Below are 27,223 nucleotides of genomic sequence, written 5' to 3' on the forward strand. Positions count from 1 at the left end.
TCACATCAGTAATGTTAAGCATGTATGTAAGAGTGTGCTGATTAGGGCTTAAGTTATTAATAAGTAGTGGGCAATGTCCTTTAAACACAATGGTGGTGGATCTGAAAAACAGGAGCATGCACACACACAGCTAATTCTTGACTCCACTGAAACTGATGACAAAAGTCTCATTGACTTCAACAGGGACAGGTTTCATCTACCTCTCTCTGACATTATCATATGACCTTCCTATAACTGTTCTCTTCAGATCTCAGAGGGGTAGTTGTGTTAGTCTGTATCTGCAAAAGCTATGAGGAGTCCTGTGGCAATTCTGTGGAACTTTAGAGACTAACAGATTAATTAGGGCATAAGCCTTTGTAGGCTTATTTATTATGCCCTAATAAATATGTTAGGGTGCGTCTAGACAGAGGCGCTATTTCAGGATACTTCTAGTATCCTGAAATAGAGTTTTCCACATCTTGACAGCATGCCTGTTATTTCAAAATAGCTTTTGAAATAACGGGCAAGCTGTTCTGACATCCCTGTAAACCTTGTTCTGTGAAGATTAAGGAATGTTTCAGAATAACGCTCTATTTACACAGCGCCAAATTTTGAAATATGGTATTTCAAAATACACTCGAAATAAGCTATGCAATTTGCATTGCTCAAATTGCGAAGCTTATTTTGAGCTATGAGTGCAGCATAGACACACCCTTAGTCTCTGAGGGTATGTCTACACTGCCTCCCTAGTTCGAACTAGGGTGGCTAATGTAGGCAATCGAAGTTGCAAATGAAGCCCGGGATTTAAATATCCCGGGCTTCATTTGCATCTTGCCGGGCGCCGCCATTTTTAAATCCCCGTTAGTGCGGACTCCGTGCCCATGGCTAAACGCGGCACGGAGTAGGTAGTTCGAATTAGGCTTTCTAATTTGAACTACCGTTACTCCTCATTCCACGTTCCAGTGTTTCACCCGGCTGCATCCTCCGCCCAGCCTGGAGGCTTCATCTGCAACTTCGATTGCCTACATTAGCCACCCTAGTTCGAACTAGGGTGGCACTGTAGACATATCCTAAAGTACCACAGATCTCTTTGTTGTTCTCTTCATTCATACACTTGACCTCAGGAACAGAGCCCTGCTTTCCTTGAAAAATGGCAACAAGATAAATCTCTTCTTCCACAGCTTTTTGTAGGATCAGATCAATAAAAGAAAAGCATATGACCTTCACTATATGGGAATTAAAATTTCATTGAGCATTATTTTTGTAGATTGAGAGACCTTTTCTTTGTGTATAGTTTGGAAGCTGTAATTCTTTCATCCATCAGCATGCAAAGCCTCGAATGAGATTGCTCACCTATCTAGAATGGCACTTCAGAAAAAATATGATTGCATATTTCCCGCATGATGTGAACCAGTATTGGCAGAAGCAACAAAAGAAATGGCAAGGGGTGTTCAACTGTAGGTGAGAGGTTACTGGAGTTAAAGCACCAAAGCTTGACAAGAGGAATCTCAGAGGTTTTTGTTCATCTCACTTGCAAGGTTACACAGAAATATTTGGGTCCCCAAGGCAACTGAGCCATCCAAAAATAGTACTATTCAGGAGAGATGCTGCGGAAATGGATTGTTGGAAAGCAAGCCTGCCCCACACTCACATTGCTGCAGCCAGAGTAGCTGACAGCCACACTGGGCTCCTAGCCCCCACCCTTGGATGGAAGATGCAGGGCCAGGACCAGCCAGCTTGAAGCACCCCAAAGCACACTGCTCTGCCCCTGCCCTGGGCTGGCTGTTAGAGCTACCTAGAGCATGCTACGTTGTGGTCTGGTGGTGAGTGAAAGGGCCTGGGGTTCTGGTGGCTGCCTGGTGCTGTAGTAATGGTAATGGCAACTGGAAGTCCTGTGCCCTTTAGAACCACCAGGCTCTGAAACACCTGTCCTTCCTCCCCAACATCAGCAGGCCTAGCTTCCTGTTTCTGACACTGCGATTTAGTACATGGGGTCACCTCAACACCATTTAGGTTAGGGTGCCTCTGAAACAGGACATCATTGGCAATCTGCCCCTAGTTCAAACTAGGGTGGCAGTGTAGACATACCCTGTCTGATTCCAAGCTCAACACTGGTTACAGTATCTTAAGGTGGTTGGGAGGAGTTCTCACTGCCCCATCCCATGAGGGAGAGTAGCTGTGGGCTAATACGTCTCCTCAAGTGAGGCAGAGAAGCAGGAGCTGTGCTACAAACTAACTTTGCTCCTGGATCTTTCTCAGATTTTTGATATTGCCCCCTCCAAATGAGATTTTTTTTTTAAAGAGATTTAGAAATATAACAATTGTTGGTTTCCTTTTAGTTGCTTTCTTCTTTTTAAGCCTATGTGGTTTATAAACTTTTCTCTGCAACCAGGAAGACTAGACTGTTCCTTTTTCCTAATGAAAGCTGAGATTCTCAGAGAACCGCTTGTCTTTGTGAACATTAAGAAAAACATTAAATATCACATCAATATAATCTCAAAGCTGACAACACTGAATTCTACATGGTAGTAGTCACTTCAAAAGATTTATGCTGCATAACTGAGATGAATATTGGGACACACAACCTCTCTCTACCTCTGATTAGTCCCTCCCATCTGTGTGTCAGTGTATTGCAGGACTACACAACTTTGGAAGCCCTGGGGGCCACAATGATACTCACATCAGATGCTGAGAGCCGCAACTTAAGTGTGATTGCATATATATGCAAATAGCTTCTTTCACACTGATGGGAATAAATACAAAGTTTAAGGCAAGACTACACAACATGCAGGCCCCATTTAAGTCAGTTCTGCTCATATTAATAATATGCAATATTTACCCGATTTCCACCCATATGACAGCTCTTTTAATGAGCAATGACAGTCCAGGAATTTATATTGACTACTTTTTTGTTTTGGCTCCCGGCCATGTGTTGAGAGCCCCACATAAATCCAAACTACACTGCAGGCCTCAAACCAATAGGTTGCGGGCCATGTGTTGAGTAGCCCTGATGTACTGTGCACTCCTCTGGCATCCATGGTAGCAAATCCTTTTACCTTTGCAAATGATTTTATTATTTGTCCTTGTCTCACAATCATTTCCCAACCTCTTGATTCTGTTTAATACATTATTTCTAAAAAGTGGATTTTAAGCAAATGTACACATTAATTTAAATCTTTATAATCTGTTCCCTGCATTCACCTCTTGAGTGCAGACAAAAACACAAGTGGTGGCAGGCAAATCAGCACCCAGTGATTCTATGATTCCCTCCCCACCTCTAAAGCCCTACAGTTTTCATTAAAGCAGGGATGCAAACAGCCTCCTAACTGTTACTCAACACAGGAGGCACAACTTGTCTCCTCTGTGTCCTTGCACTGGCATTTGAACGAGGATCAGTCTGGCCCTGGGTCCAGTGACTTTAATCCATCATTACTTTTTAATACAGAGCATGGCCTGAGGCTACAAAGATTTTTATAGGTTAGTAACCTTACTGACATGATAAACTTAAAAAACAACAAATGGTCTGGACAGACCTATTAGCAGCAGTGAGTCAGCTTATGTCAGCATGTTTCCTCAAATTTTCGGGATTGGGGCTTTAGTTATATCATCCCAAAATTATCTGATTGATTTTCCTGCTTATTCATAAAAATATGTTCCAGTTATATTTGGACAACGTTAATTTACTTTCTCTCAATAGCTCACTCCCTCAGTGACCTGATTTCTCCACAACCTCAATTTTATAATAAATTCTTAATGGTGCTGAAGGGCTCTCTGGCCCCGAATAATAATTTCCATGTTAGTGTCAGTTTTTTGTTTCCAGTACTGAGAAGTTGTTTGTTTGTTGTTGTTTTTTAAAGCTTTCCATGTTTTGAAACTTTTGCTCTGCTTGCTCAGACTTAAGTTTTCTTTGCTTATTTTATGGTGCATTTTAATTCCAAAATATGGCATTGCAAATGTGTCATTGTGATTAGCCCTGAGCACCTGCAAACCAATAACCTATAGACACAGGTGAGGAGATCAGAAACAAAAGAATGTGAAGGTACTGGAAGGGATTAATCTATTAGCAAGGATTATTAGGAATATATACAGTCAATATATATATGTCCATCCTAAGTGACAACCAAAAGATGGGGATGTAACTGCAAATATTTCAAGGCTGTCAACACCAAAAAGGCAAGTTCCCAGGCCAGGCGGATTGGCTGCCTCAGAGGCCATGGTGCTCATGGAAAGTCACGGACTCCATGACCTGCACGACAAACACATAACCTTCCTTATAGCACATTTGATAGTGTTTGCTTGGTCTAATTTAGACATTTTCAAATGATTTGGCAGTTGGGTCCTTCGAAAGACTGTGCCATGCTCTCAAAGATATTTTTGTCATGAAATTTGCTTGTAATTTAGCCTAATTTTAATTATATTAATTCCTTCCCATTACTCCTAACTTTTATATCTTTGTACCTTCCCAAATAGTTTCTCTGCCCGTCCCACCCTATCAACCTCCTCATCCTCACTAGCACCCATAGTACCCCCTGGTCAGTGGAAACTCTGAGGTGTCCCCTTAGCACTTGTGGTGCCCCCCTATATTTTAATCAAGGCTATATAGTAAAAGTCGAGGAAAAGTCATGGGTTATGAATACTTTTTATTGCCAGGGTACATCTACACTGTGGAGCTATTTCTGGATACCGGAAGTATCCTGAAATAGCTACTCCGCATCTATTGAAACAGACCATTATTTTGAAATATTCCAACATCAAGGTAACCCTCATTCCATGAGGGTTAAAGGGAATTTCAGAATAGTGAGTTATTTCAAAATTTGGCACTGTGTAGATAGTGCCAAATTATGAAATAAGCTATTTCTTTCTATGCTATTTTGAAATAACCTTATTGAAAATTGTGTAGCTTATTTTGAGCTAAGAGTGCTGTGTAGATGCACCCCCAGTGACGTGTCCATGACTTTTTGGTAAAATTCCCATGACTAAATCTTGGCTTTATCTATAAGGAGTAGTCTTAAACTGTCAGGAGGCTAGGGTAAACTAGATGCCTTAGCACAGTGGTTCTCAACCAGGGTACACTGAGGTCTTCTGGGGCTTTATTAAATCTTCTAGGGTATGTCTACACTACCCCGCTAGTTCGAACTAGCGGGGTAATGTATGCATACCGCACTTGCTAATGAAGCCCGGGATTTGAATTTCCCGGGCTTCATTAGCATAAGCGGGGAGCCGCCATTTTTAAATCCCCGCTGCTTCGAACCCCGTGTAGCGCGGCTACACGGGGCTCGAACTAGGTAGTTCGGACTAGGGTGCCTATTCCGAACTACCATTACTCCTCGTGAAACAAGGAGTACCGGTAGTTCGGAATAGGCACCCTAGTCCGAACTACCTAGTTCGAGCCCCGTGTAGCCGCGCTACACGGGGTTCGAAGCAGCGGGGATTTAAAAATGGCGGCTCCCCGCTTATACTAATGAAGCCCGGGAAATTCAAACCCCGGGCTTCATTAGCAAGTGCGGTATGCATACATTACCCCGCTAGTTCGAACTAGCGGGGTAGTGTAGACATACCCCTAGATATTTGTCTGTTTCACACATGAAAAGCACAGCAAAGTCAGAACAAACTAAATTTTTATATAGACAGTGACTTGTTTAAGAACATACATAAGAACATAAGAACGGCCATAGGTCAGACCAAAGGTCCATCTAGCCTAGTATCCTATCTGCCAACAGTGGCCAATACCAGATGCCCCAGAGGGAGGGATCACAATAGGTAATCCTCACTTGATCCCTCTCCTGTCACTCACCTCCAGAGAAAGAGAGGCTTGGGACACCTAGCACTCTATACCACTTTTGAGTTATACATCGTTGGTTGCAATTTGTTTTGTTAATTATGAGAAAGTGAGCAAATTTTCAGTAATACAGGTTGCACCCCTAAAATCCAGGACTTTGGCAACATCTTTGGTCCAGAAGGACCATGGATGTTGCTGGACCAGAGAGAACCCTGCTGGCCAGGTTCAGGGGCTGGGCTGGTAGTGGGGAGTGCAGCCCGGGAAGTAGCAGGGACAGTGTGGTGGGGAGAACAGCCCCCACTTGGGCTAGCGGTGGGGAGCACATCCACTCCCTGGAGTACAGCCTGGGTGCTCGTGGAGAGCGCAGCCTCACCCAGTCAGAGGCAGTGGCACCTGGCAGCAGAGTCTGGCCAGGCCAGCATACCAGGGACTGTAGCCCTGCCCAGGCCAGAGGCAGTGGGACCAGAGCCTGGGAGCATTTCTCAGACTGGAGCCTGGGAGAGCAGCCTTGGCCGGCAGTGTGAGCACAGCCCCAGATAGAGCACTGCCTCAGGAAGCACTGCCCCTGCAGGGCTGAAGGAAGCAGGCCTGTGGCAGAGAACAAGGCTGATATCCAGGAGGGGAGCCTTGTCCTCTCCTGGTCTGGAAAACTCTTTTGTTCAGGATCATTTGGGTCCCACGGGTGCTGGACCAGAAGGTCCTTCCTGTAGTGTGCTGTGACAAGTCAGCCTTCTGAAGGGGTACAGTAGTCTGGAAAGGCTGAGAACCACTGCATTAGCAAGTGTTTGTGTTTGTGGGCTGTGGGTATTACAGAATGCACATTTGGTCTATGATTGAATTAATAAATGATAGTATATTTCAAATATCATGGCCAAATTTTGCTCTTACTTACATCTCAAGTAACTCAACTAAAGGTCATTAAGTGGTGACATTAAAAGGTGGAAGTGAACATAGGATTTTTTCCTATAGAGATAAAATCTATTCTTTCTTATAGTGTTGTAAATCTAGAGTACATCCCTTGACTATAGTTGTTTTGCACATTTACAGCAGAGTTACTAGGGACTCTTCAGAGCCTTTTAGCTCAAATTAAAAAAAACCCACAAGTTTCTGCTCTAGAATTCTTGAGTCGGTAAATATACATGGCAGGCTTGTAATAATCACACACTAATATTACACTTCCCCATAAGTCTTTTAAAGAAACATAAAAAGGCTTTTAATGGCTTTATTACTACTTATGACCCTCATAGCTGCAGAATATGAGAATCTCACAAATAACGTATTATAAGGTGAGAAGTACTATTTTCCTCATGCTTCAAGGGGTAGCCAAGTTAGACTGTACAGACAAAAAAACAACAAATGGTCTGGTGGCACTTTATAGACTAACCAAACATGTAGATGGTATCATGAGCCTTTGTGAGCACAGCCCACTTCTTCAGATCATCAAAACTTCAAAACTCCGGTCATCTGAAGAAGTGGCCTGTGCCCACAAAGGCTCATGATACCATCTACATGTTTGGTTAGTCTATAAAGTGCTACCAGACCATTCGTTGTTGTTTTCCTCATGTTACAGATGGGGAACTAATGCATAAAGAGATTAAAAGGCAGATTGAATTAAAACTCAAAAACAAAATCTTGGAGAAATGGCATGCATCATTTTGAGGACCATAGGACACTTAAATCTGAGTGTGTGGGCACAAATCAATGCTTGTGTGTGAAAAAGGCAAATATGTATATATAAAATCTTTACCCAATTTATGTTTACAAATGCCACTGTTTGCACATGCACACACACATGCACCCATTAGTTCCATGACTACAGTTTAGGAATTCATAGATTATTTTCCCTTTCATGTCCACAAAGGGTTGTAAGACCCCCTAATTATGATATTGGACTTTTAGTGATATCTCCTCATATGCTGGCGTTCTCTGGTGGTCTGCAGGCAGAATTGAACCTGAGACTGTTGGAGCTTAGTGCATGAGCCTTTACGGAATGAGCTAAAGTGTAGCTGGCTATTAGCTAAGGCTGAAGAGCATCCTCATTCTTTCAGTAAGTGCCACTAAATGGGACAGTACACTATACCCAGAAGATGTGTGGGTTACAATTACACTGCTTCTTCTCAGAAAAGAGATGTTTGAGTATCCAGTGGAGTCATTTAGAAGTGGCGTTGAAACCAATTTGAGATGCTACCTCCTGCATTTCCTATCTATAGCATTGTCATGACCATAGTACCTATGAGCAGGATTTTTGAATGTGAAGAACAAGTTAGATGTACCATTTCCATTGACTTTTGGGTGGCTCCCAAAAAGCACTTAGGGTGGGTGTTTTAAAAGTACTTATATTCCTAATAGATTAGCAAATATAAACAACATTTTAAAAATAACTAGCTAGCCTGTAAAAGAGAGACTAAAAAACTTTAAAAATTAGAAATCAATACACTCATCATTACAAGGCTTAACAGATTTAGGAATGTTAGTTTCATTGGCAATCAATGGGACTTAAGCACTTAAGAGGTTAAATCACTTTTGAGAATGTGATATAGTTGGGGGCATTTAGACCTGGCAGCAGTGATTTAGGGAACAACCCCAAATTATTTTCAAATATCTGGCCAAAGTGATTTGTGCAGGGTTCATGCCGCCCACAGTGATAAAGGGATGGCTCATTAGCACATAGTATTTTAGGAAACTTGTCAATGCCTTGTACTTGAGCTATGTTCTGAAATAAAAAGACATTGCTATTTGCTGTATGTTTCTGATCTTTCTGTGAATTAGTCAGTGCCAAACAGAACATGAGCTGCCAATAATCAAGTTATAAAGTTTGTCCTGAGGGAGTGAATTTATGCTTTTTCTAGTATTGCATGATAAGGAGTAATTTAGGTGACCAGAAGCCTAATTTATTAAACAAAATTAAGTCTAAGAGCTCTAAAACAAACACTGACCCTACAACTAGCAAGTCAGGCACAAATCTAGCTGCACGATTACTTGGCTAATGGATCATACTTTGTAACCAGTAGGGCATGCTATGATTAATGAACTATCTTTGCATAAATGAGATTCTATGCTGTTTAAGATTAAATTCTGACTGACAAGCATTATACCGGAAAACACTAGAATGCTTAATGGATGGAACTTAACATACCTGTGAGGGATTTCAAGTATTAAACAAGTGTAGATAAAAAAAAAAAATCAGTCTTCCTAAGGTCTGTGTGCAACTCCTTCCAGCATTTATGGAACTTAATGCTGGCCAAATCCTGAAATGCATAGTTAGTTTTTACTTGATACAAACTCAAGAACATTTCTAATTGAAGTTAAGGAGCATGTTGCCTGAGTAACAATGAAGTGAAAGTGGATTTCATCATGGGGAAGAGCATTTCCCACATCTTCGGCTAATGCTGAGATGGAGACATCATAGCTCAGGAGGGCTTATGAGAGCAGAGAGGCAGCTTTCAGGCTTCTTATTGTGCTGATCTGCCCCACACTCACTAGCAAAGGAGGCATGGCTAGGGAAGTCCCATATGTCCACTGGCAGCTGGCATACGTTGTTCTTTGCTTTTCTGCAGTCTTGAACCCTATCTGTACCTGACTGGTCCCTGAACATAATTTAAGGCATCTTTATGCCAATGACCACATGGGACTCTCCTAGCCCTGCCCCCTCTGTTGGTGAGCGTGGTGCAGATCAGCACAATAAGAAGCCCAAATGCTGGCTTTATACTCCCAGAAGATCCCCCAACACAGGGTTGACCTCCCAAAGACCTCTACATAGAGGTTGTTAGGACTATAACCTGTTGGTGGTGTGGCATGAAGCAGCTATACCAGACTGTGTTATGTGAGGATATGCCAAACCAGTGCTTTTTTTGTGACGGTACGTCCCATGTGGGTGTACCGGCACCTATTTTCCCATCATATTTTAATTGAACGGGACTGCCTCTGGCGTACCGGCACCTTTTTCTGGGGTGGCGTGGCTCCCAACGGAAGCCCGCTCAGGACACATGGTGTGGCCCCCATCACGGGGTTGTTTTTTTGGAGGGGGTGGTCAACAAGTCCCCCCCCCCCTTTTTTTTCTTGCTCAACAACTTTGAGACTGGAGTACCAGCATCTTTTTTCTTAAAAAAAAAATTTTAAAAAAATTAAAAAAAGTTCTCCATGTCATGTAGTAGGCTCCTATTTGCCTTTTATCAAAGCTTTCAACCCTAAGAGACTGGCTGATTATGGCAAAAATGTCAGATTAGAAGATTCCCTAAGGTTTTGCCTCATCTTCAAATAGCTTTTTAAAGAAACAAATTAGCAGTACATTTAGTGTGAAATGGGCTGGATCCAAACTGTCAGCAATGAGCAACTAAAACATGGGGAGTCTAATTTCCAAAACTGGATTCCTTAGGGTGCCCGAGTACATGTTTGAGAGCTCAAATCAACATTAAAGCACACACCTAAAATGAGCATTTAAGAGCCCAATGTGGAACAGGCAACGCAAGTTTGAAAATAAGCAGGCACATTCAAGCATTCTTTTAAAAGAGGGTTTTATTTCCGAATAAATTGTATTCTATGAAAATCTTCCAACACTAAAAAGTCACAGCTCTTAGTAAGTTAAACACTTGGGAATTTTTTTTATACACATGTACTGATTTTTTTAAATTACTTTCCTCTTGCTGTTTTTCATCTCACATGTTTTTAAACTAATCACTATTATACATGTCAACAGCCTTCATTTATAAAACATCTTCAAACCACAAAAGGTTGGTAAACATGGGTGAGCTAAACATATCACATTATAGGACTACTGCACTGTATCTATCCAATAATACATAATGTTCATCTGAATAACCCAGCTGACATAATGAGATATAATTATCCTTTTCAATTTTTCATTTTAAATGGTAATTGTATTTTAAATTATGGTGCAATTTAACAAAATCATGAAATATAATTGCTGCCTTTAACATGTACATGTTAGAGACTATGATCATTTTCTAAATTTATATGCATTTCTATATTTTTATTTTAAACTTCAACTAACATAATCTGAATGAAGATCTATTGTTCGTTGTTAGTCATCTTGCTAATTTATTTTCAGTATTCAGCAAGAAACTAGCAGTCTTGAAGCTTGAGAAAATAATAAAAATACCCTTTCTGATTAATCTTCTGTGTACAAGCTTGAAGTTTTAGTCTCCTAGGGTAAAATCAATTTCATTAGACTTATTTCTGATTCTTTTCACCCCCAAAACATTACTTAACTGTATCTCTTAGAGTTCTTGCTTCAGGACTCCTTCCTTAGTTCTTAAGCCTAAGGCACATGGATCAAGGAGGTTCCTGCAAAGCTTTCAGATATTTCTTTATTCCCTGATGTTTGGATGCTGCTGGAAGCTTCAGAAAGGAGAGCAGAACTAAATCTGGAACTGTAGATTCCAGCTTTAGGTACACTTTTGCTGTTTGGCACTAGAGGATAAACACAGATTTAAAACACCACAGTCTAAGGGCAGGCACATGGACACATGCAGATCTACCAGCTGCAGGCTAGATTGCAATGTAGCATGCTATCCTTGGTAAAGGACAATGCATAGCTTTACTGCCTCACAAGGAGGCTAGAAAATCAATAGTACCCAAGCCTCAGTTTCCTGGTTCTGTGCTTCTGTTTCTGATGGTCTACCTGTGCTGACAGGCCCACAAAGCTCTGTTTGTTCCCCACCTTGCCTGTCCACTCTCCACCAACCAGTTCTGGGTAGGGAGCAGCGAACCTGAAGTCTGTGGGTACTGCTACATAGGTGCTGGGCAGGGTGACATGCTAAAAATAGCAGTGTGGCTAAGGCAGCATGGACGGCAGCTTGGGCTCGCTGCTTGGGCACATTCCCAGGGATGCAGGTGGGATTACAATAGGGTGGCTATCTTGAGCCACTGCTAATGCTGCTGTGGCACCACTGCTTATCCCGAACTAGTGATGCAAATGTAGTATACCGAAGTTGCTAATGAAGCGTGAGATTTAAATATCCCATGCTTGATTAGCATATTCACATCTGGTCGCCATTTTAAAAATTCACTAGTCCGAATTAACTCGCCGCATGTAGATGCGGTATTCTGAAAGAAACCCCTTCCCTCGGATTAACTGTTACTCCTTGGATACGTCTACACTGGCCCCTTTTCCGGAAGGGGCATGTAAATTTCACGAGTCGTCGTAGGGAAATCCGCGGGGGATTTAAATATCCCCCGTGGCATTTAAATAAAAATGTCCGCCGCTTTTTTCCGGCTTTTAAAAAAGCCGGAAAAGAGCGTCTAGACTGGCCCCGATCCTCTGCAAAAAGCGCCCTTTGAAGTAGGAATAAGAGCCTCCGGAAAAGGGCGCTTTTTCCGGAGGATCGGGGCCAGTCTAGACGCTCTTTTCCAGCTTTTTTAAAAGCCGGAAAAAAGCGGCGGACATTTTTATTTAAATGCCGCGGGGGATATTTAAATCCCCCGCGGATTTCCCTACGACGACTCGTGAAATTTACATGCCCCTTCCGGAAAAGGGGCCAGTGTAGACGTAGCCCTTGTGCAATCTGTGTATCTATTTATACACTCCACATTCCTGGGATGTCTAAATATCAGTATCAATCATCTCCACAATATTCTAGTTAGCATGGGGTTGGGAGAGGGTTATCCTTGTTTCACCTAAGGGAAACTGAGACAGAGAGAGATTAACAGAGCAAACAAAACTGAGCTAGCTATTGAATCCTCATTTTCTGAACCCCAGACCCTTGATTTAACCAAAAGGCCCATCCCCATCTCCCATCTTATCCCTTTAAAAGAGCGCTCTTGGAGTGTTTGAAAACATATCAGTTACCAACCCCTGAGATAAAGCCTTTTAAATGGGAAGTGAATTCAATTTTCTAAAGTTATTCACAGGCACAATATGGGAAATACAGATTATACACCTGATGCAACTGTATTTTTCAAAACAATAAGCTATTCCAAAGTCATTCTCTCATTGCATGAGATACAAGATCTTAAAGTCACTTAGGCTTCATCTGAGATTGTTAGGCAAGTGCATTAATCAAATAGCAGCCTTGGAAAAAGCACAACAAAAAAATCTAACTGTAATCTCTTGGTGCCAGCAGGTCGGAAGCTCCCACTTTAAGTGCTGATACATTTGGCATTGCTCCTGAGAAGTCAAACCTCCAGCTGCCAGAAGGGCTTATTAACTTTAAATATCCTAATGCACTGCTTCTCCATCCTAGTGCTGCTACCCCAAGGCTGGTCATAGTGGAGTGATTGTGGGGCTGTGGCCTAATTCTGCTAGTTTTAAACCAAAGAAATTCTTGTTGTCATGGCAATGGGCTGCAGCTGCCCCCTCCCTTCCTTAACTTTGCCTCTGTTCATAGGTATATTCATAGGGGACTAAGGGAGACAAAAGACCCTCCCACTTGATCAATATGGCTATAGAACTAATGCGTTCTTCTCCCAAGCACAACTCTTAGTATGATTGCACCATTATTTTGGCTGCAGAGAGGCTTACCATCTTCCCTTATTGCTGCAGCTGATGGGAGATTCTGCCCTCTCACAGTGATTTCTGCTGCATGCAATTGCAAACCCCTTTGGCTGTCTGTAGGGAAAAGTGTGCAGTTCAACAGCATTACATAAAATTAAAGCGATAACACATTTATAATCGCATGAAACCTCTTTATGCTGCTCTCCCCTTAGATGTTTTAAAAGTCTTTGTTATAGGACTCAGGGTATGTTTACCTTGCAATTAGAGGTGTGACTTGCAATTAGAGGTGTGATTTAGCAGATTGGCCCTGCTGCCACAGTTGCTCTGCTACTGTTGTCAAATAGCTTGATCAAACCTGGCTTGAGTATCTGTGCATGTGTTGCACTCGTACCTCCGATTGCAGTGTAGATGTAACTGGAGCGTACAAAAAAGGGCATCTGATGGAGTGAAAGCACCAGCACCACCAAAGAACTGGTTACAACATCAGGAGTATCTCTCATAATTGGCTATCTTGGCAATATTTATTTTTATTATGTTTTTCCCAGTTAACAAGTATTTCATATATTATGTGCAAGAGCAAGAAAACCAGCCCGAGAGAGATTAGGATGTGGAGATGGTTGGAGCAATACTTCCAGTCTGATTCTTTGGCTGGGGAGCAAAATTGAAACCTTGAGAAGGGACTCAACTGCCTTACAGTGACTACTTGGCAACCTGACCCCTTGCCTACCTAGAGATGGACTCCAAGATTCTGGGGAAGGCTCTTAGAATGTTCTACACATACACAAATCTTCCGTAACTAAGGAGATGGTGTTGGGTCTCTACAGTAGAGATCTTTAGAGGGAACCTAAAACCCAGATAACGGCCCCATCTGATAGCACCAGAGTAAATCCCAGCTGACCTTTGTTACTGGCACTCTGGAACCTAACCCTGCAGCTACCCCTGAGCTTCTCTGGCTCCCTTTTGTCCTGACATGGCTATTCTCAAACTCCATCAGGACTTTGTAAAGTGGCTCCATTCATTCATTACTCTGATTCACAAACGGGTAGTAATTTGTTCTGTAATTAATATTTTATGGAAGTGCCTTTGAAATCTCCCTGAAGTAATTGATATTGGATATATTGAAGCAGAGTAGAGTCATAGGGCTCACTCTGCCCATGAGAGTTACAATATGCAGGATATTGGATAGTGGAAAAGACCATGGGATAGGTGTCCTGGGAAGAAAGGGCAGTTATTCTTGACATCAATGATAAAGAAAATTTGGTGTCATGTTGTCTAAGGATAAATATATAGATAAGCATCCAGAGTATACAAAATCACTGCTCCTAATACTAGTTCCCTTTTTATTTAATCTTTTAAAAAGGGAAGGGATGTTACATTAAAACTAGTTTCTAAAATTCTCTAGTAGCCACAGCTGGGTGACTCCCCACTCTAACATCCTCTCAGTGTCATGCTATGAAACAGAGCACACCTGAGAGGCATAAACTTTACTCAGAAAGCCGTCTGAAGGTTTGTGTTACACTCCAATGCCCTCCAAGAAGTCTGAATGGCAGTTCATATTTCCATCAAGCAGCAAAAAAAAGCCGGGAGAATGCAAAAATAGCTAGAATTCCTGTGGCATCTTAGAGACTAACAGATTTATTAGGGCATAAGCTTTTGTGGGCAAACCCACTTTATCAGATGAATTGGAGTGGAAGTCACAGAGGTAGAGGGTCTAAATATTGTGTTAATGAGGCTAATGTCCAGGAGAATGGGAAGTCTACAGAGAACAGTTAGCAGGCCCAGGACAACAAGAAGCATTGACTGCTCAGCAAAAAACACAGCTCCATCCCACATGCAGCAAAAGGCTCATGTCCTGCAACTGGCCCAAAAGAGTCATTGAGATTACATAGGCTCCCAATGGTGGAGTCACTAGAATTTTGGGCACCTGGAGCACAGGAGTTGAATTTGAAAGTGAAGGCTGATAATTGTTCTGTTTTGGCAACTCATCTCTCACCAAGATCAGGGGGTATGTCTACACTACCCTCCTAGTTCGAACTTGGACGGTAATGTATGCATACCGCACTTGCTAATGAAGCCCGGGATTTGAATTTCCCGGGCTTCATTAGCATAAGCGGGGAGCCGCCATTTTTAAATCCCCGCTGCTTCGAACCCCGTGTAGCGCGGCTACACGGGGCTCGAACTAGGTAGTTCGGACTAGGGTGCCTATTCCGAACTACCGGTACACCTCGTTTCACGAGGAGTAACGGTAGTTCGGAATAGGACCCTAGTCCGAACTACCTAGTTCGAGCCCCGTGTAGCCGCGCTACACGGGGTTCGAAGCAGCGGGGATTTAAAAATGGCGGCTCCCCGCTTATGCTAATGAAGCCCGGGAAATTCAAATCCCGGGCTTCATTAGCAAGTGCGGTATGCATACATTACCCCGCTAGTTCGAACTAGCGGGGTAGTGTAGACATACCCATACAGTAGCTAATACTCCATTATTGATTGTTGGAACTTGTATCCTGCAGGCCAGATTCTCTTCCACACCAGATTTCTAATCAGCAGAGGAAAGAGTACAGGGATAGCCCTCAATGCTACTGCGCATAGGATGCTTTAACTGATCATAGCCTATCTCTCCTATGTCCCCTTTTACTCCCTGTTTCTCCTACAGTGGGAGTGAGATCAGGGCATTGACAGACACAGATACACCAGAGGGAGTTCCCCTATGACAGCTGACATCTTGTGCTGACTACTTTCAATTCCCTTTGCACCCACTAAATAGCTTAAAAGAGATTAATTTAAATTTTGAAAACCAACCTCTCTCACCCCTTCTCTCCCCACCAGCACAGCCTACTTTTAAAAGGATGTAAACCAGGCTCCTACAACCAGGATAACTATTCATCTAATGAAGAGGAGCCTCAGGAAGTTAATTTTTTAAATATATTTATCCAAGCTTATGGCCCCATGCTACCACTCTTTTCTTTATCCCCACACAGTTCCCGCCACTCCCACCTGCTGCTGTGTTTTTGCAGCTTAGGTTTCTCTCTGTTTCACCATAGCAGCTTGGAGTTTATGGGCCAAGTCTCATTTTTCCACTGAGTAATTACATTTTTTATAACAATCTGTGCTATTAGTCACCTTTTCAACCATTCACTGAATCTAAGCACTGGTTTTTATTGAATAAATTTTAAAAAATTGAACTATTATTGCTGAGGGTAGCAGAGCTTTGTCACACACAGTTGACAGGCTTCAGGTCAGGAAGTTGGTAGCGCACACAAACAGCTATGAGAACCTCAGGCTTCAGCTAAATATTTAGTAAGCTTTCAGCTAAGTCTACCTGACCCAGGTCATTGCACAATCAGTGGTGACTGGCAGAAAACGTACTGTATTGCTAAGGCACTGAGCATTTGCTGATGAACTGGTGAGATAAAAAGAAAAATATTCAGAGGAGTACTTTGGGGATGTACCTAACAAAATCCTGATAGAAATTCTGTACTTTATCCATCATAAATTCATCAAAAATTAACTCACTGGTTGAAAAATTATATAGCCCTTGATTCAGTAAAGCACTGACACACGTCCTTAACTTTAACCACATGAGCAATGACATTAAATCAGGGCCTAATTCAGAGAGATACTAACATATTCTTAGCATTTTAACATATTTTGGGGTATAATTTCCTAGATTTTCCAAAAGCAAATTGAAAAACAGAAATTCCACTGTGTGGCATACTGTTGACATCCATATGAATTGTCATCCACTGCATAGATCTTTGCCACTTGAGCTAATGGAGCAGTAGGTTCTCCCCCTCTTTGTGGGCAAATACTAGATAGGGATTAGACGCTTATTTTTCCACTAGGTTTCACAGGTATTTGCTGAAAACAAAGGAATGGTGAGATTCAGAAATCTTGGGTTCCATTCCACGTTCTGGAGGGCAATGTGGTACTGTAGTCGCAGCCCTGTCTGCTCCTGTTCTCCCCAAGCCCTGACCCTTTCTCTCTGTCCTTATCTTAGTACAGTCTCTTACCCTTCAGCTTCTCAGTCTCTATCTTGTCAGCCCCAGGTTTCCACTCTCCCACGGCTCCTTATTATATTTCAGTCTTCTCTGACTGCCTCATCTCTTCTGTTTGAGTCAGGCAGCTTTCATCTCTTTGCTGCTTGGAAGCCCATGTGTCAGAATGAGCTGAACTGAAAGCACAGGAGAGACTATCTTCCTACTCTCAATTCTATGTCCAGTCCATAGTGACCCAAAGCAACCAGGTGCAGCAACTGAAGCTCCCACAGCACCAGAGCGGAGCACTCTGTGAAGATAGAATCTGCAGCTTCCAGACTCTTACAGGTCTCTACAGAGCATGAGTGAAGTGAGATTTTAAAACACAACTTGTCAGATTCATAAATGAATACATTTTAATGGGAACACCAGTAGGCGCATGCCTGTCTCTTGGGTGAACCAATCTGATCCTCACAATTTCAAGTCCCTGCTCCAAGTGTGGAGGTGCCAGAAATTCTTATCCAAACTGTTATCAGAATATTTTTGAAACAGCAAAACAAATTTTGTTGAAAGTTTCCATGGTTAGATCAGGCAGTAGAGGGGACAAAGGACAGATGATGAGTTTGTCCAGATGTAGTAAATTCAGTGGACAGTCTGCTGTTAAAATTAGTTTTAGTGTTGGGAACTCTGTATATGGCCTTATTGGCAATATTATGTAAATATGACCTTCAATATCAATAACATCCATTCCATCTCTCATTTTCCTTTCAGTTACTATAGTTTTATGGTGAAATCTTCACAGGATCTCTGCATTGCATCTAAGCCCAATCTTGCTCTCCCCCCCCCCCCCAATTTGATTAGGCAAATAGACATTGCCTGAATTTCCTTCTGAAATAATAAGCACCAGACCTCAATAATTTTAATAGAGATGCTAGGAGTCAAAACACTGCACGTGCCCTCTTTCTCACCCATCCTTCTAGAAAGGGAAGACAGAGGTAGGTAGAAATGATGATCTGTGTAGTTTTGCAAGGTGAGTTCCCTGCTGCCTTGTCTGGTTACTGCCAATGATTCTGGAGGCTCTCATTGTGTGGGAAGGAGGGGATAGAGGGAGTGAGGCTTATATAGGCAGTTCCCTGCTGTTTCTGGAAACAGCATATATGCTGCTGCACTTCGCTCCTTGCAATGACTTTTAGTTTCTTTGATCACTTTTTATTCTGTATACTTTATTTTCAGGCAAGGAAAACTAAACTTTTTTTTCCCTATCATCCATGACCTGATCATGTTCCTGTGGATGTCACCGGGAGCAAGTCTTAAGTGAGGAAAACCCACAGATTTTCATTCCTGACAGCTTCATTAAAGTTATCCTCTTTTCTTCTCAACTTTTTTTTAATGGTCTGTTGGAACAGGATGGTTGCCCCTTTCAGGGCCTGGGTCTAGCCAGCCCTATTTGGAGATGAAGCCCATTTTTACAATTGGAGCTTGGGCTTGAGAGAGTGAATTATCAGACCCAACTGGGAAGGAGTCAGGTGTTTCCTGTGAAGGGCTGAAAGAGCTCAGCTGAGGGAGTTCCAGAAAGCTGGTTGACTCCTGTGGCAAGATCATCTGGTGCAAGGGAAAAGGCCTTGGTTCCCTCCAACCTGCTTTGGTCACAGAAAGAACTTGGTTAGAAGGTTTGTCTACAACACAAGCCCATTGATAGTAAGGCAACAATTTAGAACATGAGCTATTACTACTTGGGAAGTTAAAAAGAATTCTTTGCAGCAGATGGTGGCAGATCACTTCAGGAAATTAACAGCTACATTGGCCTACATATCTTTTCCTCAATTTAAAATTAATGCATTAATAAATTCATCATGTAAGAGGAACTACTGGATCATTGAATAAATATAGACCCTTGTCATATAGCAGGGATAGTAAGTCCTATATCATGTAATCGAGGACAGGAAATGGAATGTCTCATACCAGTGATTTTTGTTTGTTACATCCCATATTACATTTATAGTCTTGACTTAACTCCTATTTCAGAAATATACATGAGGAAATGTCTATGAAAAGGAAATGACAGCATTCTCAGCTTGTACTGTAAGGGATTTGTTTTTTATCTTAAAATGAAAAGTCAGTCAGATGTTTACAGTGGGACATTCAGAAAACTGAATAACAAGAGGGGAGATGGAGACAGTAGTGAAGGAAGATGGGGGTGATGCTCATTTTATGTGAAACACTGATAAATGACTGCCTGTAAATTCTTAAAGTACCAAACCTTTTCATCTGCCCATCAGCTGTAACTCCAATTATTATACAAATAGGTGTAAAATGAATAAAATGCTCATATGCACTTTATTTAAAATTTCTCATTATTCAATGATGTGGTCTAGTGCATGATTAATTACCTGTGAGCTACAGAAGTGTCATCAGAACACAGCTCATATTTTCAATGTTGAGGTCGTGCTTCTGCTCCATAGCATTTCTTATTCTGTCGGGGACATTTTAATGCTGTCTCTTTGTGTATCGTGGAAATCGCTAAAAAATGGGCAGATGAATTCAAACACTTTTATTCACTGAAGTGGAAATGGTGTTGTGGATATAAGTGCTTTCCACCATAGCCTGAAAAAATGTCAAGAGCAGCTTCATAGCTTCCTAGGAGAGAATGAGAAATCAAATGCAATGCCACACTCAGTTGGTAAATTGGGTCATGAGTGCAAATATTTTGCTTTCAACCACCACCAATAGAGCAAAACATCAGAGATGGGATGCTTATTACATTAGTATGTGTTTCGAGTCCTGACCTAAACTTATTCCTTTTATTTGCCATAATTGAATTAACACTGAAATGTTTATCATTGTGAGCAAGGATTCTGCAAAAAGACATTTTCCTATCAAGATCTCATTCTTGCTCCAAGTGAGTCAGACACATCCAAGTTGCTCAGACATGCACTAACCAACACTCTCCTGTTTGTACTTTTTTCTTTGTTCTTCTCCTTTGAAGTGCTATGAGGATGGGTTTTACTGTATTGTTTTTTGTAATATGGTTACTGTATTGTGGAGTGACGGGGGGTGGGGGGGAGAGAAGAGATTTTAAGAATAAAATTATTACGATTTGCTGAAGAATAGTTCCACTTGGGGCATCCCATGTATATTCTTGTTATACCTCTGAGAATTCATAAGTTGGGATGGCACTGTCATTTCAGCCTCCATTCTCTCTGTGATCTAAAAAAGAAAATATATTGGAGCAAATTCACCCATGTCTACCAGGGCAGCTGTGGAAGTTCAGGATGTTAGCAACAGAATGTTATTACTCCTGGTATCCCAGAAAAACCTAGATCCCTGTTGTACTAGCCACTGCACAACCAACAAAAAATCCCTGCTCACAGAGATACTCATGATGCTGCCCCCGGCATCTGTGGAGGCCGTGGGAGAACTCTAAGGGGATTTCAAGATACGTTCATTTCTGCCTTCCCACAGTATATTACTCACTCTGGTGATGATGGTGCCCCAGGCATGGACGTGATCTGTCGACAGAGGGAGCAAGTGTGAACACCCTCTGGCAATTTTTTGTTTTGTTGATTTTTGGTTATGACAACCATTTTTTGACAAAACTTGGTAGCGTGGACCAGGCCTAAAATTTTTAAATTCATTATGCAGCAATTACCTTTGTTTTTAACTACACAGGCAGCAAAACACTAAGCAAGCTCAGAAATCCCTCAGCATGCAATAGCTTCCTATTTTTAAAACTCCTGTCTTGGTTTTACTCTGTTTTTTAAAAATACAAATGATTGCTTGCTTAAAGGAATATTATATTCTACAGGCCCTTGTCACACACAGCGTATTACTCAACATTTTGCCAAAAGATGATCCAGCAATTGTACAAGAGATCTTTATTACAGGATATAACCACTTTGTTTAAGTTGACTCATAACCACTTAAATATAATTTTTGTTCCATGTGAGAGCTAGGAAGGAAATAGATACCAGAGGACTAGATTCTAATATCTATCTGCACCTATAAAAAGACTGGAACATAGAAGGGAATATGCACTTTTATTCAGGCCTATTGGGGCTGATTTATGTATGGAGATAACTGAAGGACATTCCCCCAAAATAGGCATCCTTATACCACAAACTGTATCAGCTCAATTCTATACATTTAGAAATAGGACCTTTACTATGGTCCTAGGTATGGATTTGTTATAATTAAATCCAGGTAGCTGCATTTGTATTCTTAACATACTTAATGATTTCATAGTCTTCTCTGTGAAAGTGCTTTTGCTATCACAAATACCAAGTCCTGAGATAAGACTTGAGACAGGCCATCAGGAACAGATAAAAGGGAACAAATTGTTTTTGTTTGTGTTTAACATGAAGCCAAGCATAAAGATGATGAAATCTACCACAGTGTTTACAGGAAAGAGGGACAAGGGGGATTCCTACAACTAATGTAAGTGCAGTAGGCATGGTCTTAGGGTATATCTACACAGCACTCAAAATGACAGATGCAAATTGTGTATCTTATTTCAAAGCTATTTCAAAATATGGCGCATCTACACAGTGCCAAATTTCAAAATAATGTTCTATTTCGAGCCATCCCTTATCCCTCGTGCAACAAGGGATACCGGGATGGTGAAATAGCACGCCCATCATTTTGGAAAATATTTCAGAATAACTGGTGGCTTGTATAGATGCTGAGTAGCTATTTTAGGATACCACAGTGTCCTGAAATATCTCCATGATTTAGACATACCCTTAAAATGATGCACTTCGGAAAGATGGAAAGCCTGGGATCTCTTAAGGGTATTAACTCCCACACTGAGAATAAAAGGTTAAATATATCACAGCCAAAGCATCGCAGAGCTGTGCATGGTTAATTCATTCACTACCTAGACAGATCTCTCCTCTGACCAGTGTCTGTTTGCTCCTTTTAGATATGGCCTCCACCATCTCCCTTTCTCCAAACCAACCCTCCTTAAGTAATTAAGGATGTGCTCCCCCGTTACTGTATCCAAGGGAAATTTCTCTGCTTCTCTACTTCTTGATTGCCATGCTCCAATAGATGCAGCTAATCATTGTCCTCCTCCTTTACTTCCATCACTCTGTGCTTTCTTTAGTCTTGTCCTGTCTTTGAGCCAACTCCTCCAGGCCCTGACAAACATAATTACTTAAGGACATGTTAAATATATCCATATTCAGGAACTTATTTAAAGCATATGATTAAATCTCATTAATCTCAATGGGATTTAAGCACATGTTTGAAGATAAGCATGTGCACCCTGAATAAGATGCTTTCCTGATTTGGAGCCTGAGTGTTACTACTGGTGGCATTGCACCTTCCCTTTTTCCTCACTAGTTTGGTGCTTATGTTTTATACATTTCTTTCATCTATTACAATGGTTTCTCCCTCAGAGGACTTCCAGATCTAGCTTTCTCACTCTCAGCTTTGTGCAACCAACCATTCTGCCCCGATATGTGGAAAATCTCTCCCTTTGCCACCAATTGTCCTTTCTTACCTTTGCAAATTCCTTTCTTTAAAACTCCTTCAAAGATTCCTTGCTACTCTTGCATCTGACGAAGTGGGTCTTTGCCCACGAAAGCTTATGCTCCTACACTTCAGTTAGTCTATAAGGTGCCACAGGACTCCTCGTCGCTCTTGCTACTCTTGTTTCCTCACAACCCAGTTGTCTGCATGTTCCCTTATGCAAAATACTGTCAGGTCAGGATGTTCAGAACAAAGAACTATGCCATTGCCTGGTTCTATAAGCATCATGTAGATTCTCAATATTTTAAATGTTTATTATCATTACTAATAGAAATTTTCCACAATGCCAGGAGATGCCTTCTACAATCTTTTGTGCTAAGTGATCTTTTCTTTTGTTTATCATTTTAGCATATGTAGAATGTCATTTGGGAGAAACAAATTTTTTCACATAATGTATTTTTCCTTGACAAAAATGTTCTTTTTGGTATTTCTTACAAATTTAATGGACACTGTCACTAACATTTTTCATCCTTTTTTTATTTACTAGAACCCACATTATTTTACTGAAAAGTATGTGTTCTACAAAAAGAAAAAAGTGAAAATAATTTGATAAACATTTCAGGAAGAAGAAGGAAACAAATTAGAAAACACTTCCCAAACCATAAAAATGGGCCCATTTCAGATACTGCAAAAGTGAAACAGCTCTTATATCTATCTATTTTTTTTGCAACTTTATTTTTCCATTTGCATACAAAGTTTTCCGTTAGCTGTAACAAAACAAAAAGTGTCCTTTTTTTCAAAGCCTTCTGATTGCATTTGTTTTCTTTGGAGAGAGTATTGAATACAATTCTAATATATTATCTGCAGTAGCAACTTCCACTGACATCATATTGTTTTAAAGCTATTGTCAAAATACTGAGACATAGTAGAGAAAAAATTCTAGTGATTATTTTCTTTGCTTGTTCCAAAAGCATAGAAAAGGAAATAATATATCATCATGAGTTTCTAGAAAAACACACCAAACAGGATGGGATGTTTCCTGAATAAGCAAAGATTTGAAGCACACACCTGCAACTATTTTGACTCTGGATTTGATACATTGGAGAATCCAGTTTCCTATCGACCAGTGTGTGACAGGGCGCCTGCCCTGCACTGGCCCTTTTAGACCAGGACTCAAGCCCCGAGCCAGGGCTAGGAACAGAGAGGTCAGCTGAGGCTGTTTGGGCTAGGGAGAGCCCAGCTGACAGCTATAAATGGAGAAGCTGGCCTGCAGGACTGGGGTATGCCTTGGTCTCAGGGCTTTAAGTGCCCCAAGCTTATGCCCAATGATCTGCATGACTCCTGCCTTGGAGAGGTTCATGAGGCAGACAGGTGCAAGTTTCTTCTATAGAAGCTTCAAGTCCATGTCCAGTAAAAAGCAGGACTCCCACCTGGAACTCCTTCTTATGGAATTGGCACTTTGCTCCCATCCTGTGCCAGATGCAGCACCGGTAGCCCCAGTATGTAGTGCACAGGGCTCAGTGAGGGACACCTTGGAATCAAGGAAGGACTTTTCTAAAGAACACAAGTGCTGATACCCAGCTCTAATACACAGCACTAATCGCAATCTCTGGTACCTCATAAGGCAGAGGCCAGCTTTAGATGACCCATCTACTATATGTACTTCCACCTTCCATCTTATACACAAAGTCCTCCTCAAGGTTGGTCAGGACCGAGCTTCACTGATCCTCTTAGTGCCGATGTGTCCCTGCCAGCACTGGTTCACCAGCTGTTGGATCGATCAGTCAACAGACTGATAACCTTCCCATTTGCCCAACTTCATTATGCAGGATTCCACAGGATTCACAGCATGGAAACTCCTTGTTGAACTCCCTGGAGCTCTAGTGTTCAGACTCACTTAGTATGTCTATACTACAAAGTTAGTTCAAGTTAACTTTCATAGTGTCTATACATGCAAACTGCTAGTTCGAACTTAATTTGAACTAGTGGAGCGTTTAATTCGAACTAGGTAAACCTCATTCTACGAGGACTAATGCCTAGTTTGAATTAAGGGGTGTGTAGCCACTTAATTCGAACTAGTTGGAGGCTAGCCCTTCCTAGGTTGCCCTGGTGGCCACTCTGGGCCAAACCAGGGAAACTCTTCTGCCCCCCTCCCGGCCCTGGAGCCCTTAAAGGGGCATGGTCTGACTACAATGCTCATGCCACTTGCAAGCCTGCCTGCACCCAGGCAGCAGACCCTCCCGTCTCTGCCTCCTCCTCCTCTATCTCCACACTCCCCACCTCAACCTCCACACCCTTCTCCCCATCCCCCCAGGGATGCCGAGGCCCCTGTACCCACGGTGCTGGGAAACATGTGGCCTGGCAAGATCCCCCAACCCTTGAGCTTCCCCCCCCTTTTTCCTCTTGCTTCCCCCTTCCAGCTCCCTCCTCCCAGTTGCCCCCCTCCCCTCTCCTACCCTCTCTCTCCTCCCTTCTCTCGCCTCCTTTCTGCAGTCTCTCCAGAGTTTCATCCCCCTCCCAGTTTTGTTAAATAAAAAGAGAGTTTATATTTTTGAAAAGACTTGTCCTTTATATTTTACATCAGGAAAGGGGGCTAGGGAGGGGTAAAGGGAAGGAGGTGAGGGAGGAATGGGGTGGCTCTGAGGGCTCCTCGGGGTGAACACTCCCTTGCAGGGCCTCCTGGATCCTGACAGCCCCCTGATTGACCCCCCTGGATGGCAGCCTGCAGCAAGTGCAGCTGGGCTGATGGCTGAGTGCTATGGTGTCCCGAGTGCAGGCACTCAGGGCACTCCAAGACAGGACTGCTTTGCTGTCCCTCATCGAGGTAGACAAGCAAGTGGGGAACCCTGAGAACTGTGTGTCCGGGGTGGGGGGTAGGGTCCCTTTAAGCACAGAGTTCAGTTAGCCTCAGTCAGCTGCCCCACACACTAAGTCCTAACCTGATGCCCCGCTGGCACTGGTTCAGGCCAGCCTTCACTTTGGTTCAGGGTCTACTCAGTATGGACATGCTATTTTGAATTAGCAAAAGGTTAATTCTAAATAGTTTTTGTGTATGGATGCATTAATTCAAATTAGCTTAATTCAAAATAGTTAATTTGAATTAAGATAACTTGAATTAATGCTCTAGTGTAGACATACCCTTAGGGAAGTCCTCTTGGAAAGTAGGAAATCCTCCACTCATGCTGCGTATCTGGTGAAGTGGAAGTGATTTTTCCATTTGTTTTCTGCAGAAAGGCACCTCTCCACAGCAAGCTTCCATTCCCCTTATTCTGGACTATCCACTGTACCTGAAGCAGCAAGGGCTGGTTTCCGAATCAAAGTGCACCTGGTGACCATCTCAGCCTTCTGCTCAGGGGCATGTGTCCCAGTTCTTCAAGGGATTAGACAAATTCTGCCTTGAGGTACAGTAGCCTGTCCCACAGTGAGACCTCAACCCAGTCCTCTCCTGGCTCATGTGTCCCCTGCTTTGAGCCTCTAGCTGCCTACCCTTTATCCTACCTTTCATAGGATGTGGCCCTTCTGGTCTCTAAACTCAGAGGCTACGTCTAGATTGCATCCCTTTTTTGTAAAAGGGATGCAAAGTAGACATATCGCAATTGCTAATGAAGCAGGAATTTAAATCTCCCCCGCTTCATTAGCATAAATGGCTGCCGCTTTTTTCAGCACGGAGTTTTGCTGGAAAAAAGCGCCAGTCTAGACACGGATCTTTCAGAAAATAAAGCCTTTTCTGAAAGATCGCTTATCCCTCTTCAAATAAGGGATAAGGGATCTTTCGGAAAAGGCTTTATTTTCCGAAAGATCCGCGTCTAGACTGGCGCTTTTTTCCGGCAAAGCTCCGAGCTGAAAAAAAGCAGCAGCCATTTTTATGCTAATAAAGCAGGGGAGATTTAAATCCCCGCTTCATTAGCAATTGCGATACGTCTAATTTGCATCCCTTTTTCGTAAAAGGGATGCAATCTAGATGTAGCCAGAGTGCTTATGTTTGAGCCTTCTTACATAGTCTTAAGACAGGCTTGCAGTTTTGCCCACACTCAGCTTTTCTGCCCAAGGTTTCATGTACACCAGGACATATTCTTACCTGTGTCCTTCTCTAGTAAACAACATGCCAATGTCAGTGGCTGAATGGTCCATTCCCTAGATGTCAGGCATGCCTTATCCTCCTACATAGAATATACAAAGCCATTTTATTAAGTCACCACAGGGTTTTTTTTTTATATAGAAAGCACCAAGAGGATGAAAGGGCTTCCCATCTCATCCCATCATATTTCATCATGGATCATAGCATGAGCTGATGCAGGACATCTGCCATTGATAGCACATTCCACAAACACACAGGCTTAGTCCAAAGCATTCTTCATGCAGGTCCCCATTCAAGACACTTGCAAGTGCACGTCCACCCACTCCTTCCCATCGTACTGTGCCATCACCTAGCAGGCAAGAGATGATGCTGCCTTTGGCAGGACAGGGCTACAATCTGCAACCACGTGAACTCTGACACCTGCTCTGAGGCAACTGCTAGGGAATCACCTATTGGAATGCATCTGAGCAAGCACAAAATGATGAAAAAACATG

This window comes from Pelodiscus sinensis, chromosome 4 (assembly GCF_052426305.1).
Source record: "Pelodiscus sinensis isolate ZL-2025 chromosome 4, ASM5242630v1, whole genome shotgun sequence".
Lineage (NCBI taxonomy): Eukaryota > Metazoa > Chordata > Testudines > Trionychidae > Pelodiscus > Pelodiscus sinensis.